The sequence below is a fragment of the Ailuropoda melanoleuca genome, chromosome X (genome assembly GCF_002007445.2).
Source record: "Ailuropoda melanoleuca isolate Jingjing chromosome X, ASM200744v2, whole genome shotgun sequence".
In the NCBI taxonomy this organism is placed as follows: Eukaryota; Metazoa; Chordata; class Mammalia; order Carnivora; family Ursidae; genus Ailuropoda; species Ailuropoda melanoleuca.
In genome coordinates, this window is record NC_048238.1 from 77,914,516 (window position 1) to 77,930,809 (window position 16,294).

Sequence of the window (16,294 nt, forward strand, 5' to 3'; positions counted from 1 at the left end):
GGCTATTATTGTAAAGGTATTTTATTTTATTTTATTGGGGTATTTTAAACCTTTGACATTTATGGATGGTCTTGTTGTCTTTTTCTTCTTTCAATTTTTTTTTCCCAGTGTAAGAATGGTCTTGAGGGGATGGGCAAGACAGAATGGTCAGTATCTTTCCCTGTTAGTTGATATTAAGGCCAAGATAGAAGAAGGACTCCAGCTATTCTTTTAATATTTAAAAACACAGTCCCACATGTGAGTACAATAGAGCTGACCTTCTGAAAGACTATGAAAAAGGCAGTTTCTTGGGCATATTTCTACTTTTCCTTTTTCCACAACTACTTCCACTGCCTGCACCAAGCACAGAACCTACAGGCCAATGACACAGGGTCTTTTTGTCACTTAGCTGTCTAAGATCCATAAAGGTATTAGTTGAAAATATTACTGCTCACAGGAAATACCTTGCCATTTAAAAAGGGGATTGTTGGAAATCAAAAAGACTTCAAGACCCATAGTAATGAATTTTTAATGGTGGAATTTTAAGGATAGCTATTTTTGTTCTGGAGAGAAAAAGGTAGCAAATGCTTTCTTTATGTATTTGTTAGGGTAGCCTAACAACCTTAGTGGTCAGGGAGCACACACACATGTCTCTAGGTAGAAGAATTCTGCTCCTTGTGTACAGATTATAGTGATGCTTCCACAGTGATTCTAATCTCCAGAGACAGAGGCTGTAGATGGCTCATACAGCCTCACATCTTGGATTTGGCAAAAGATTGCTGTCCAGGCAACATCAGCAAATATAGATAAATTAGACCTTGTCAAAGTTGGAAACTTTTCTATGCTTCAAAAAAGGCTACCAGGAAAGTGAAAAGATAACCTATGGAATGGGAGAAAATGTTTGCAAATCATATATCTGATGAGGGGTTTGTATCTAGCATATGTAGAATTCTTGTAACTCAATAATAAAAAGACAAATAACCAAATTAAAACTATACAAAGGACTTAAATAGGTATTTCTCCAAAGAAAATATACAAACAGCCAATAAAGACATGAACAGATGCTCATGATTAATCAGGCAAATGTAAAAACAATGAGATACCACTTCATGCCCATCAGAATGGCTATAATAAAAAAGTCAGATAATAAATAACAAGTGTTGATGGCAATGTGGAAAAGTCAGAACCTTCATGCACTGCTGCTGGGAATGTAAAATGGAGCAGCCACTTTGGAACAGTCTGATAGTTTGTCAAATGGTTACAAATAGAATTACCATATGATCCTGCAATTCCACTTCTAGGTACATATCCAAGAGAAATGAAGTGTATGTTCACATAAAACTTACACATAAATGTTTATAGCAGCATTATTCATCATAGATAAAAGGTAGAAACCACCTACATGTCCATCAACTGATGAATGGATAAACAAAATATGGTTATATCCATAATATGAAAGATTTGGCCATAAAAGGAATGAAGTCTGATACGTGCATCAACATTGATGAACCTTGAAAACATTATGCTAAGTGAAAGAAAAAGGCCACATAATATATATTTGAATCATTTTTATGAAATGTTCAGAATAGGCAAATCTATAAAGCCAGAAAGTACATTAGTCATTGCTGAGAGATGGGGGACTTGGCTCTAGGGTTAGTGGTTGCTTTTTACTGTAGTGATGGTTGTGCATATCTGTGAATATACTATACTAAAAAACAGTAAATTATATACTTTAAGTCAGTTATTTATATACACACCATATATGAATTATCTATCAATAAAGCTGTCTTAAGATATAAATTAAATAAAGACATTGAAGATATGAAAAAACAAATTGAACTTCTAGAGATGAGAAGTACAGTATCTGAGGCAAGCAGTACACTGCATGGGATTAATGGTGAAGAAGAAGAGATTAGATGACGAGGTGGAAAACATTCATTAATTTTAATACACAACAATAAAACTATCCAAAGTGAGGCACAGAGAGACAAAAGAAAACAAAACAGAATATTAGTGAACTATGGGACAATTTCATCATACGTGTAATTGGAGTTCCCACAGAAGAGAGAGGAGATGGCCAATAAAGGATTTGAAAAATAATAACTAAAATATTATTCAAATTTGGTGAAATATATACCTATAGATCCAAGAACCTCAAGTACAAGAAACACGAAGGGAACTATGCCAAGAGACATCTTAATCAAATTGCTCAAAATTATTGATGAAAGAAAAATCTTAAAAGTTATCAGAGGACAAAAAACACCTTGTATTCAGAGGAACAAAGACAAGATTGATCACAGATTTCTCTTCAGAAACAATATGAGCTAGAGGGAAGTGGGGAAACATCTTTAAAGTAGTAAAAGAAAAAAGTCAAATCTTTCACCTGGGGGAAAAAATATTAAAAAAGAAAAATGAAATAAAGAGTTTTTCAGACTGCAAAATTTGAAATAATTCATTTCCAGCAGACCCACACCTGAAGAAATATTAAAGGAAGACCTTCAGGCAAAAGGAAAATAATGTAAGAAAGAAATACGGATCTACACAAAGAATGATGAGCATTAAAATTGGAAGCTACATGGGTAAATAAGATACTTTTTTCCTATTTAAGTCTCCTTGAATGTAATGGACTATTTTAGCAATGATTTTAACAGTGTATTGTGTAGTTTATAACAAAAAGTAAAACCTTTGACAGCAATAGCACAAATGCTGGGATGGAAAAAAAAATGGGAGTATACTGTTTTAAGTTTCCTATATGGCAGGATTTCTACCTCTAAGGCAGACATTTCTCTGTTGTGCATCTTAGGGGAAAAAATGGCCCACATCCATACACACTGGAAATTCCTTTGCCATTTTGCTTCTAGTCAGAGAATAAGAACTTGCTAATCTTTGTGTCAATAAGGTGCCATCTGCCTATCAGTTGGTGACAAAAACTGGTTTGTTTTCCCTAGTTCTGTTGATTGAAGCATTTTGCATAACACTGCAGTTTCATGGAATGGTAGCTGATACTGTCATTTTCTACCCTCTCTTGTTCTTCATCTTGATGCAAAATTTCCCTTGTACCTGAAGAGACAATTAGCTTGGAAAAATGAGGTTGTCACTTGGTCTTGAACTTAAAATTTCTAGGCTGGTATTCAAGTACTGAGTGAACATCTGCTATGCCCTGAGCACACTTAGGAGTATGCATTATATTATTTATCTTTATATTCCCCCCACAGTGCCTATCATATTGCCTCCATATAGAAGGTACTCACTATATTGTCATTGAAGAAATAAATGAGAACACATGGTACTTATGATTTGCCTACTATCTACATTCTCAGTGCCCAGCCCAATGTGCCAGACCATGCTTAGTTACCTTGCATTTTAACGGTAAATAACTTCTTATGGATTCAAGTCCATGAAAACAAAAATTGGGTCTGTCACATTCATCAATATATTTTCTCACCTAGCATAGCATCTGGCATGTAGCAATAGTAGCTTGGCAAAATTGTGTTGAGTGGATGAATGAGTGAATAAACAAATGGACTTTGGGAAAGCTATTTAATCTTTCTGAGCTCTTGTTTCCTAATTTTGAAAAGTAGCATTCATAATCTTATTGTGATAATATACCTGTAAAGTACCTAGCACATTGCTTGGCACACAACAAGCAATCAATATCTGTCCAAGTTTGCTTTTCTCTTCCTTGCTCCATCCAAACCACCTACCTGTATGCATGTTCTGAGACCATATTCCGTAATGACTTTGTTCTAGCATGTGAACTGATAAACCAAATTATCAAACATGTTGATGGCCAACATTACCTTAATTTAACTCTCAAGGTGGGTCCAGGGAACTTTTATGTATGGAAAACCCTTCAAGATCTAAAGCTATAAAGTCTGAAAGGAAGGTTTTTCAGACCCCCATGAGCAAAAGTAGAAGAAATATTTATGAGCTCTGAAGCTCTTTAGCTCAGAAGGCCATGGGTTGGGGGACTCTTTGGCTTACCAGCTCTGGGAGGTCAGAATGTTCAGAATTTTCATACTCTCCAATCTGATGCTCCAACCTCATATTAGACCAATTAAGACTTCCATGAATGAGCCTAGACAACCAACTTTTGAGAAACTCATCTACCTCTCATCTACGATGTAGATTCTAGTTCCAACTATGCTAAAATTTACCTTTGGCCAATCCTATAACTTCTCTGAGACTCAATTCTCTCTCCATAAAGAAGATCTGTAAATTTCCATCAAGGTGGAAGAGGATAAAGAAAATGTGGTGTTTTATACAATGGAATATTGAACTGCAGTTAAAAGGAATGGTCCAGGGGCACCTGGGTGGCTCAATTGGTTAAATGTCCAACTCGGTTTTAGGTCAGGTCATGATCTCAGGATCCTGAGATTGAGCCCTGCCGCTGGGCTCTATGCTCAGTGCAGAGTCTGCTTGTCCCTCTCCCTCCCCCTCTGCTCCTCCCCCTCCCTGCTTGTGCACACACTCTCTCAAATAAAATAAAATAAAATAAAATAAAATAAAATAAAATAAAAATAAAAGGAATGGTCTAGATCTCAAAACAATGCTGAGTGAAAAAAGCCAGATATATATACTGTATGATACCTTTTAAATAAAACACAAAAATAATACTGCATGTTTATATGTATATAGAATTATCAAATATGATCTGAAAATAGAATCAGCAAACCAATAATAGTTCTTACATCTGAGGGGAATGGGAGGGCACAAGGAGGTATCCCAGATTGGGAAGAGGTCCATCAGATTTATCGGTAATGTCCTGTCCTAAATTAAAAATGAAATTTCTTTTAATTTTCTATATTTTAAAAATAAATTTCTAAAATATCCTTTAAAAAAAAGGAAAGCGTTAGATTAGGTAGTCCCTAAGGTCCCTTTGAGCTCTAAAATTCTAGGGCTCTAAGATAAAAGGAAGAATTCAGTAGTGGAAGGTTGCAACAGTCTCACTTAGCTCTCTTTGGCTAAATTCTCCCCTGGGAGATAAGAGCAGGCCACCTTTAAGATCTGTTCCAACAGAGTATCTGTGGAAACAAGAGAAGACAGACTCAGCTCTTTTATATGATTCATTGCTTTCTGGGTTCCTGCATGAACTATGTCCTGACTTCAGTGTAGGAGCTTGGGATCAGAAGGGCTTGGCTACCAAATGGCTTACTACAGAGAGGTAAAATCATCTTGGATATTTTCCACCGTGAAATACTTCTGTCTTTTGACAGGAATATCAAGGGAAGATGTTTTCTCTGAAGAATATTCTTCCCCTGCTTAGTTTTTCTTTTATGTTAACTGCTGCTGCTAATCGAAGCTGCTTTAAGCAGAATTGCTTTATCTTTGATGAGTAGACAAGGGCTTGTCTGAAATTTAAAAAACCCAGACATCTGATTGCTACTTATTGTGGTAAAAAGACAGAAGAACTAATTGGCAACTCTCTCACCCCCACCAGTTGTCTGCCTCTTTCCTCTTTCCTTTCCTGTGTTTCTATCCCTTCTAGGACAGCATTGCAGGGCTGTTAGGTACCTTCAGCCCTGAACACTGGGGATTCTTTCTTTCCCTCTATAACAATGCACACTTATTCCTGCCTCTAACACGGTAGTTATCCCAGTGGCTAGATACATTTGGACTATTTCCCCCTTCTCCTCTGGGCTTATGTCCAGCTTCCCTTCACAAAGCCTTCCCTGACTACCTCATTGCACAGTGACTTCTCTTCCCTGTCCACTACGGCATATCAGCTGTACCATATAGATTAATCTTTATGCTGTTTTGAATTCTCTCACCATTTAAACAATGTTCATCTTTCCCTGTCATCTATTTTATAAACAGGGCTGAGAATTGGATGGATGGGTGACAGTGGCCACGGGTAATCGTCTGTTAGGGCCCAAATGTTCATACAATCCTTTTTTACTCCCATTTTTTTTCTCACCATTTAGAGTGAAAATGTTAGGTCAATGTGTGTATGGAGAACACACCTGAGCAAATGAGCAAGGTTGATAGATACATCAATTTGATAGAGAAAAGGCCTTTAGGGCTCCTATGCATTATTTCTGTAAGAACTAGGCAGTAATCTATCACTTCTAGGTCCATTCATCAAATAAATAGGTTGGGTAGGTTTTATTAAAAAATGAGTTTAGCTGCTGACTGGCTCTGCTACCTTTGTCATAGCCTGAGAGACTGTCTACTGGGTAAATTAGAGATTTTTCAAAAGCTTATAAATACCAAACCCATTTTTCCTAATACACAAAAGCCCAAAATGATCCCTAGGGTTTCCATCTATCTGATAAATAATCTGCATCTTTTGTTTCTAAAAAGAAGAAATCAATCAGACCCACTGATTTCTTAGATTAGCTTTCAAACTCAGAAAGAATTTATCATCATTCTTCTTACTGTAGTTAGTTTGGATGTCAGCCTGAAGCTGAAGTTGAGCACTGAGAATTCCAAGTCACAGATCAGTAAACTATGACACAAATCAAATGAACCCAGTTATTAGGGACAAAGCTGATATGATCATTGGCAAGCAGAATCTCTGATAAGTTACTGCCTTGCATATTCAAAAAATAATTTGTGCTTGGAGACAGGGTGGGGGGAGGAAAAGGGGTGGAATGAGGGTTTACAAAAAAAGCATGAAAACTTTTGGGGTGATGGATATGCTCATTATCTTGATTGTGGTGATGGTTTCATATGTGTATAACATACATCAAAACTAATCAAGTTGTACACTTTAAATATGTGGAGCTTATTGTATTTCAATTATACCTCAATAAAGCTGTTAAGAATAATTTGAAGATATACATTTTAAAAATTTGCATTCCATCGTTGAGACAAATTCTTGAAGCTCATAATTTCCACCTTAACCCCAGTGGTTAAGAAAATGTGTTTTGGAGTTGGATGGATCTGTGGCTGTATCATTTACTAGCTTAGTGACTTTGGGAACTTTTTTTTTTTTTTTTTACGATTTTATTTATTTATTTGACACAGAGAGAGACAGCCAGTGAGAGAGAGAACACAAGCAGGAAGAGTGGGAGAGGAAGAAGCAGGCTCCCAGCGGAGCAGGGAGTCCGATGCAGGGCTCGATCCCAGAACCCTGGGATCAGGCCCTGGGCTGAAGGCAGATGCTTAACCGCTGAGCTACCCAGGTGTCCCTGGGAAGTTGTTTTTTTTAACCTCACTGAGTCTGTTTCCCATCTGAAAATGAGAGATTGTAATGAGAGCACCTAATTCATACATTCAGGCCTAAATAAGAGAATGCATAGAAAGCACTTAGTACAGCATACAGCACTAATTAAGTCTTAAAGAAATGGAAGTTATTATTTTACCTGCAAGTGTGATATTAACCTTGTCTTGGGTGAAAGCATACAGAATCCCCAGCAGATTCCTAAAGCAGTTTATTGATTGCAGTCAATCAGCTACCTTTATTAGACACTCACTAGTGGGCAGATCCCCATAACAGAAACTGCTGGGAAATAAAAAGATATGCAAATCAGAACCCCTGACCTCAGTGAGCTGATTAAATGAATGGAAGAGATGGGACACATTTATGAATGAGGTTGTACCACAGCGTGTATGGAAATACACAAAGAAAGTCCTAATTTAAGTAGCGGAAGCAATATAAGGAATAGTGAGTGGACAATTCGTCAGGGCTCACTGAGGAACAGTGGTGGTTGGCAGTCAAACAGGTGAGGGTTTGAGTCCCATACCTACCATTTATTAGTTGGGAGAGCCTGGGTAAGTCACTGAGCCTTTCTGACCTTAGTTTCATACATAGAGATACTAATATCTTCTGAGGTTTTTGTGAAGATTAGATGAGGTAATGCATTTATAGCACTTAGCACAGAGCCTCCAACATAGTAAGTATTCAACAAAAATGAGGGCAATTTCTATAATTGTATCTCCAAATTTCAGGGTTCTTTTCCACTTTTCCTCCCACATGTTTCTTTCTACCAGATTGATGGGAGATTTCCACAGAAGATTCTCAGGGCAGTTTCAATGACCAAAGCCTCCTGATTTGTCTGGCAATGTGTCAGGTTCTCAGCAGTCCTGATGACTTCTGCCCTTTTGAATTCCACTTAGCTAGTCTAGTGGATAATTAGAGCTAACACTTCCATGGTCCTATGACACAATATTCTGTGTCAAACAATACAGGACATTTTAGAGAGATGATTCACTGGCCCAAATCTTTCTGTGCCCAGGTGTATCATTTGTCAGCGTAGACTACCATCACAAAATACTGTAGGCAACCTGAATTTATTTCCCATACTAATAGAGATTGGAAGTCTAGTTGCTTGCTGATTCCATTCCTGGTTTGCACACAGCATCCTTCTCACTGTGTCATCACATGGTAGGGAGAGAGAGACACACACAGAAAGACACACATTCTCACACACGCACACACACACACACAGTGAAAGAGCATATGAGAGAGAGGGAGGGAGTGTGTGATGTCGCTTGTTATAAGGGCACTATTGCCATCATGAAGGCTCCACCCTCATGAACTCACCCAACTCTAATTACCTCCCAGTGGCCCCATTTCCAAATACCATCACACTGCAGATTAAGGTTTCAATATATGAATTGGGGGGGCGCACAATTCAGTCCACTGGCTACTATTTTCTGTTCATAATTAAGTAAATGGCAAGTACATTCTTGCATTTTTTTAGGCCAAAATACTTGGAGTCATCTAGCAATTAGGATCCTGGTTTGCACCCAGGTGGTCCAGCTTTTACTCGTGGTGTGGGTATATTGGCCTGGTAAAGAGGCAGTGGAATGTAGTGGTTGGAAGTCAGACTCTTGAGCAGAACTTCCTGATTTTGAAACAAAGCTCTGCTCTCTACCAGCTGTGAGACTTCAAAAAACTTAATCACTCTCTCTGTGAGGCTAATCATCTGCAAAATGGAGAAGATACCATGCATACATACATACCTTTTTTTAAAATTTAAATTCAATTAGCCAACATATAGTACATCATTTGTTTCAGAGGTAGTGTTCAATAATTTATCAGTTGCATATAACATCCCGTACTCATCACATCACGTGCCATACATACCTTATTGGCTTGTGGTGAGGGTTAAATTAGTTAAGAAAGCAAAGAATTTAGAACATAGGAAGTGCTTAATAAATGTGAGCTATTATTATCCATTAGGAAACAAGCTCCATGAAGGTAGGGATATTTGTTTGCTGTGTCCCAAGCATACAGAACAGTACCTGGTACCTATAGAAGGTGCTCATATTTGCTGAATAAATGAATGAATCTTTAGCTCCTCTCTTTCACCCATCATATTCAACCCATCAGTTCTACTTTCAAAATATATCTAGAATTGACGAGTTTTCCCTGTTTTCTCTGCTACCATCTGGTCAAGAGCCTCCATCTCCTTTCACCAGAATGATTACAGTATCATCCTAACTGACCTTGGTCTTTCATTCTTTTATTGCCACTGTCCATGCTGCCCCCCAGCCCCCTACTGAAACTTGCCTCCCCTCTCCTTGCCCAGGATCATTTCTTCAAATTGCACTCAAAGTGATTGATTCTTTTTTTAATCCTTTAAAAAAAGTTTTTATTTAATTTCCAGTTAGTTAATATACAGTGTAACATTAGTTTCAGGTGTAAAATATAGTGATTCAACACTTCCATACAGATGATTGATTCTTTTGAAGCCTAACTTAGATCACACTGCTCCTCTGCTCAAACCCTCCTGTGATCCCCAGCTCATTCACAGGAAAGGGCAAAATTTGTACCTGAGCTGCTTTTAGTTACCTCTCTGATCTCTTCTTCTATTACTTTCCCCTTTGATTATCGTGTTTCACTCAGACTGGAATAGAACAGTATTTCTTTAATATACCATGCACACACTCCTGCCCCAGGATCCTTGCACTTGCTGTACCTTTTTCTAGGAGCATTCTAAATTAACTTTCTCATTTTCTTCAGATCTCTACTTAAATATTGCCATTAGAGAGACTGTACCTGATCATCCTATATAAAACAGCATCCCAACTTCCAGTGTTCCCTCACCACCTCGCTCCACTTTAGTTGTCTCCATAGCATTTATCACCATCTGACATAGCTGTTATTTATTTGTTGCTTATCATCTGTCTCACCTCATCAAACTGTCATCTCCACCAGGGAAGGCACTTTGGTGATTTTGTTCACTGCTATATCCCCAGTGCCTGGAATAGTGTCTGGAATATTTTGATTCCTCAGTAATTATTTGCTGAATGAATAGATGGTCTTAAGAAAGTAACGTCCCTCCAGAGGACGTGAATGGACATTTTTCCAAAGATGACATCCAGATGGCTAACAGACACATGAAAAGATGCTCAACGTCACTCATCAGAAAATACAAATCAAAACCATGACGAGACCTCACACCTGTCACAATGACTAAAATTAACCACAGAAACAACAGGTGTTGGTGAGGGTGTGGAGAAAGGGAAGCTCTCTTAAACTGTTGGTGGAACAACCAAATCCACAGTTCGTTGGATGCAACCACTCTGGAAAACAGTATGGAATTTCCCCAAAAAGTTGAAAATGGAACTGCCTTACAATCTAGCAATTGCACTACTAGGTATTTGTCCAAAGGACACAAAAATAGAGATGCGAAGGGGCACATGCACCCTGATGCTTACAGTAGCATTATCAATAATAACCAAACTATGGAAAGAGCCCAAATGTCCAATGACTAATGAATAGATAAAGATGTGGTGTATATACACAATGGAATATTACTCAGCCATCAAAAATGAAACCTTGCCATTTGCAACAACATGGATGGATCTAGAGTATATTACGCTAAGTGCAATAAGTTAGTCAGAGAAAGACAAATACCATATGATTTCACTCATATGTGGCATTTAAGGAACAGGACAGATGAACATATGGGAGTGGAAAAAAAGAAAAAAAGAGAGAAGGAAACAAACCATAAGAGACTCTTAAATATAGAGAACAGAGGGTTGATGGAGGGAGGTGGGTGGGGATGGGCTAGATGGATGATAGGTATTAAGGAGGGCACTTACTATGATGGGCCCTGGGTGTTGTATGTAAGTGATGAATCGCTGAATTCTACTCCTAAAACCCATATTGCATGGTATGTTAACTAACTAGAATTTAAATAAAAATTTGAAGAGAAAGAAAGAAAAAGTAATGTCCCTCATTAGCATCTTCTTACTCTAAGGAGCAGCTTATATTCTATGCTAACTTCCTTTGAAGGACAACTATATTTGGCTTTGATTCTTGGAAAGTGGGAAAAATGAATTTTTCCTTTACCAAACCAGTTTGGTAAGCAAAATATAAGAAAACATGGGGTTCATGGGGGAAAATATTTACAAAGCCCTTGGGGATGGAAATTTGGAGGGACAGTGGCCTTATTATGTGCTACCACTTCTCCATGCTATGGGTCTGGTCAAAATGTTGCCAGTCTGAGGTGGTGAGTACTGAGGACCAGCTCCTTGTGGCTGCATTTAAAAATCACTCTGAAAAATGTGTCCTTTTATTTCCATAAAATAATATCTTTCAAAAGACTCAAACTATTAATGGTGTCTTCTGGGAAATGTGTTGTTTTTTTTCGGGGCGTGGGATGTGGCAGTGGAAAATGGGAACAAGGGAAGGGAGAAGTAGACTTTTATTTTTATATAATTCTGTATTATTAATTTTTTTAACATGGAGCAAGAATTACCTTTTTAAAATAAAAATGTCTTCTCTATTCTGATTTTTTTCTTTGGGGAGAAAAACTTTGGAAATTATCAGTTGATGACAATCCTTCCTATTTAAAAAAATTGGTAACATTCTACCTCTAAAAAACCTTTATAGTGGGTAAGCATAGGAAAATAAAAAACATAAAAGCTTTAGACAAGGTTAGTGAAGCTTGTATTATTTAGGTTTGTGTACTTGCAGCCACATATAAAATGTTTAATTCACAGATCTTTGCTTGGAGCTGTGAATTTATGCTCTAAAGTGGAGGGAGTTTAAAAATTAAGAAGACTCTGGTTTTCCCATCTGTGTTAAATCCATATAATCAGATGAGTCACAATGAGCTTTTGGGGGGAGGGGAAGCTTTCTGCTTTTACAAAGCACAAGTCCACCAGAACTCTCTGAGCCACAAGTCCACCAGAACTCTCAGTGTGTATTCCACACACTGGCTGACAGTCAGGAAGTAGCACTAGGCTATCCAAGCGATCTTCACTCCAGGTCCTTTGGTTCTAGCCCAAATTGGAACCTAAGAACTGGGAAGGAGGGACAAGGCAATCATCTAAAACTCAGGCTTGGGGGTAAGGAAGAGGTCATCAAGTGGGAGCTGACTTTTCTAACCCTGACCCCAGCTGCGTGCTACTTCTTAGAGGTCCAGGAGATGTCCTCAAATAGCAGACATCCTAATAATGACAGCATAATGCAGATGCAGCCTCCTCTGCACCCAGCAAGACCGTCAGAGTTAGACCTGCTGTGCCCTGTGATACCACTTTCTTCACTGACAGGCACCACTATTCCTTGGCTCCAGTGCCTATGAAGTATGTTTTTGCTCTTAGCAGCTCCTCTCCCATTACACACCTGTACATATCTCTTGCTCTTTTTCTTTCTGATTTCCTAGACTATCAAATTAAAAAGACAAACAAACCATGTCCGAACCACATAGAGCTGAAGCAGTCTGTTGCCTTGATTTTCAATGCAGAGCTCACTAGAGAATTGAGGTGTAAGTGGCTCCACCACTTACAGTACCATGTTCCAAGACTGTTAGACCCTTGACAGAGTGTTTTCCAAATTTTCCAAAAATTGGACAGGTACCCTGCCCATCTTGAAAGTATCAAAAGAGCGAGTAAACAATGTGCTTTAAACACTCCTTCATTTGTTTTAATATGATTAGATTTGGGAGCAGGCAATCAATCAGAATGTCTATGTGTAGCATTTTGGAATCAGGAAGAAATTGGAAACATAACCATTGTGAATCCATTCTACTAAGCTTGAGTGCAAGCAGAATAGCTAAAGAGAAGACTCTTTCTACTCTTTCCAGTTCCTCCTCCTACTCAGAGAGTTCAGTGCAAGCCAGTTGTTCTAAGACCCCTGAAATATGGCATGTAATTAGCCACCCTCTCTCTTAGGACTTGAGTAAGACTAGGGGTAATTGTTTCAGAGAGAGTGAGTGCCTACTAGTAGCCAAGCATTGGGCTAGGTGTTGGATATACAATGGTGAGCAAAACCAGATGTGATGTCTGCTTTCTTGGAGCTTCTGATCTCATGGGTGAGATAGACATTAATCAAATAATTACACAAATGAGTATAAAATCATAAACTGAGTTAAGTATTCTGAGGTAAGGCAACAGAGTTCTAAGGAAGTGTACACTATAATGGGGAGTTAATGAAGGCTTCCCTGAAGAAATATTGCTTAAACTAAGATTTGAAGGGTTAGTAGGAGTTAAGTGACTGAACAGAAAAAAAAATGTGTTCCAAATAGGACGAATAGCAGGTCCAAAGTGCTGTGGAGCACTAGAAACAAGGTCAGTGTGATGGGTCCAGACAGCGAGGGAGTGGTGGGAGATGAAGCTGGAGAATTCAGTGGGGGTGTTTTTCAGTGGGAGTGCCACTGGCTTTGGAATAACCACAATTGTACATGGGGGTGGGGAGTGTCAGTTCATATGTGCAAAGTTGCAGGAAGTTTAGCCTCTCTGGTCTCTGCCCGCTAAATGTCAAACTTCCCCTGGCATTTATGACAACCAAGAAGTCCCTGAACAGCTCCCAGTTAAGAACCACTGAATTTAGAGCCTTGTCCTACAAGCAAGGGAGAAACAACAGGAAACAGTTTAAGCGGAAGAAGAAAGTGACCCAATTTATATTCTGGAAAGATCATTTTGTAAATGTATATTGCTAAGTGAAAGAAGCAAATCTGAAGGGCTACATTCTGTTTAATTCCAACTAAATGATACTCTGGGAAAGGCAAAACTATGGAGACTATAAAAAGATCAGTAGTTGCCAGAGGTTAGTAGGGAGGGAGGACTGAGTCAATGGAGCACAAGGGATTCTTTTTGGGCAGTGAAATTATTCTGTATGCTAATGTAATGGTGGATAGGTGTCATTATATATTGGTCCAAACCTACAAAATGTAGAACACTGAGAATAAACCCTAATGTAAACTATGGACTTTGGGTTGTTATGATGTGTCAGTGTAGGTTCATCAATGATAACAAATGTACCACTCTGGTGAGGGATAAGGGAGGCTATGCCTGAGTGGGGATATATGGGAAAGCTCTGTACCTTTCACTCGATTTTGTTGTGAACCTAATAGTGCTCTAGAAAATAAAGCCTATTTTTAAAAAAAAAAAAAAAGTAAAGGAAGGTCAGAAGGATCACTGTCCAAATGTTGAAGGTGGGAGGTGAAGATCCGATTCAGAAATATTCTTGGAATTAAAGAGGATAAAGTCCCTTTAAAAAAAAAGATTATTCTGGCTGCAGTGCAAAAAATGGAGGGTTTCCCCAGAGACCCTCCCTAATTGGGTTGTTAGAATGCAAAGGCTGCCTGAGGATCAGGGTGGTGGTAGAGGGGATAACTCGACAAGCTCTCATCAGATATTAATAGTAGCATGTTAATGCATTTGTAAAAGCAACTACTTACTGAGTACTTAATATGTGCCAAATATGTGGTATGTGCTCTACACACATTATTTTATTTTATTCCTGTGGTAACAGTGCAAAGTATGCTTGATATCCCTACATTACTTATGAGAAAATATAACATTGGAGTTTAGTAATTTTCCTAGTGTTAGCAAATGAGGGGTAGATCCATGAGTCCATAAGGACTGCTTGGCACCAGAGCCAGTGCTCTTAACCTCGGTGCTATATCTAGATGCTGTATTATCAACAGAGCATCTTAGCAGAGTACAGAGACCAAAGGACACGTGAAGAGGGCAGAAAAGGCTGGCTGGAGCACAAGACCTTTTGCCATGGAGCATTTTGAAGAGCTAGTGACCAGCATGAAAACCCTAGGTGCTTGGGATACAAGGGTGGGGATAAGAAAATACTAAAGAGAGATGGAAAGATGACGAAGACAAAATTGTTCCTTTAATGTGGCTGAGGGCAAATCCTAATAGAGTAATTTCTTCCCTGTTACTGCAGTGTCAATTTGAAAGAGGCCTTTTGGAAATTATGGAAGGGGAGAGCAGTCTTTACAGAGTTTTAAGGGAAAGCTGAAGTCTTTTGAGCTTACACTATGCATTCAGAGAATGGTGTTATCCTATGTGACTTGAGTCAGTTTGCAGACTGCCCACACACCTAGGCTTCCTCTACATGTTAGAGATGTATTTACAGGGCTCTTTCAGAATGAATGCTTCATTAAGCATCCTAGGGGAAGCAAGCTTGCCTGAAATATAAAGCCACCTTCAGTGGCTTTATGGTCTAATGGAGGAGACAGAAATACAACCAAATATAATGAACAGAGGCACAGATAAAACACCATGGGAGTACAGAGAAGAAATGCTCACTTTCACCTGGGAGGCAGGAGTGTGGGTGGGAAAATAAGTTTTTGTAGTGAAGGCAGCATTTGAACTGGCCTGTCCTAAACGGTAAAATTTTCTATGTCAGTGGTTCTCAGAATGCAGTCTTTTCACTGGTAGCATCGGCATCACTTGCGAACCTGTTAGCGATTCAAATCTCAGGTCCCCCTTGGACTAACAGAATCAGAAATTCTTAAGTGGAGCCCAGCAATCTGTGTTAGTAACAAGCCCTCACGTTTGAGAACCATTAGTTTAAGCAAAGAAGGGGAAGCATTCTAGGTCAAGGAAACAATGTGAGCAAAATTTCAATAAGATTGACCTAGGTGGTGCCTCTGTGAACTGAAAAGAACCAGGTGTGGCTAGAGGATAAAGTACATGGGTAGAGGTCACAGGAAAGCAAATAAGGGTCATAATCAGAGGCTCTTTGACTTTATATTTTAAGCAGTAGGTGACATAGAGGTGTTCGAGGAGGAGAAAGACACGGAAACCAGGAGATTGATGAAGAGGCTGCTAATCTAGAGGGGCACCTGGCTGGCTCAGTCAGTAGAGCATGTGACTTTTGATCTCAGGGTGGCGAGTTTGAGCCCCACATTGGGCATAGAGATTACTTAAAAAAAAAAAAAGAGGCTGCTAATCTTGTCTGGTCCAGGGGTTCTTTGCCCTGGCTGCACATTAGACTCACATGGAAAGCTTGTCAACATCACCAACAGCCCCTCTGCCAGAGCTTCAGATTTAATTGGTCTTGAGGGTGGCCCAACATTGGTATGTTTCAGGAGTTTCACAGGTGATTCTCAAGTTTGGCAGGGTTGAGGACTTCTGCTCCAAGACAAGGATAAAACGCATCTGTAAGTGGTTG

At 38.9% G+C, this 16,294-nt stretch overlaps 1 protein-coding gene across 1 annotated transcript in view; it reads right to left on the reverse strand.

Annotated features, from left to right (window-relative positions):
- Nucleotides 1-16,294, reverse strand: part of TRPC5 (transient receptor potential cation channel subfamily C member 5) — a 249,344-nt gene that overhangs the window by 145,457 nt on the left and 87,593 nt on the right. The window contains exon 2 of the mRNA XM_034649039.1: nucleotides 7,287-7,423. The gene's annotated coding sequence lies outside the window, so the exon portion shown is untranslated. The remainder of the gene's footprint in view (nucleotides 1-7,286; nucleotides 7,424-16,294) is intronic.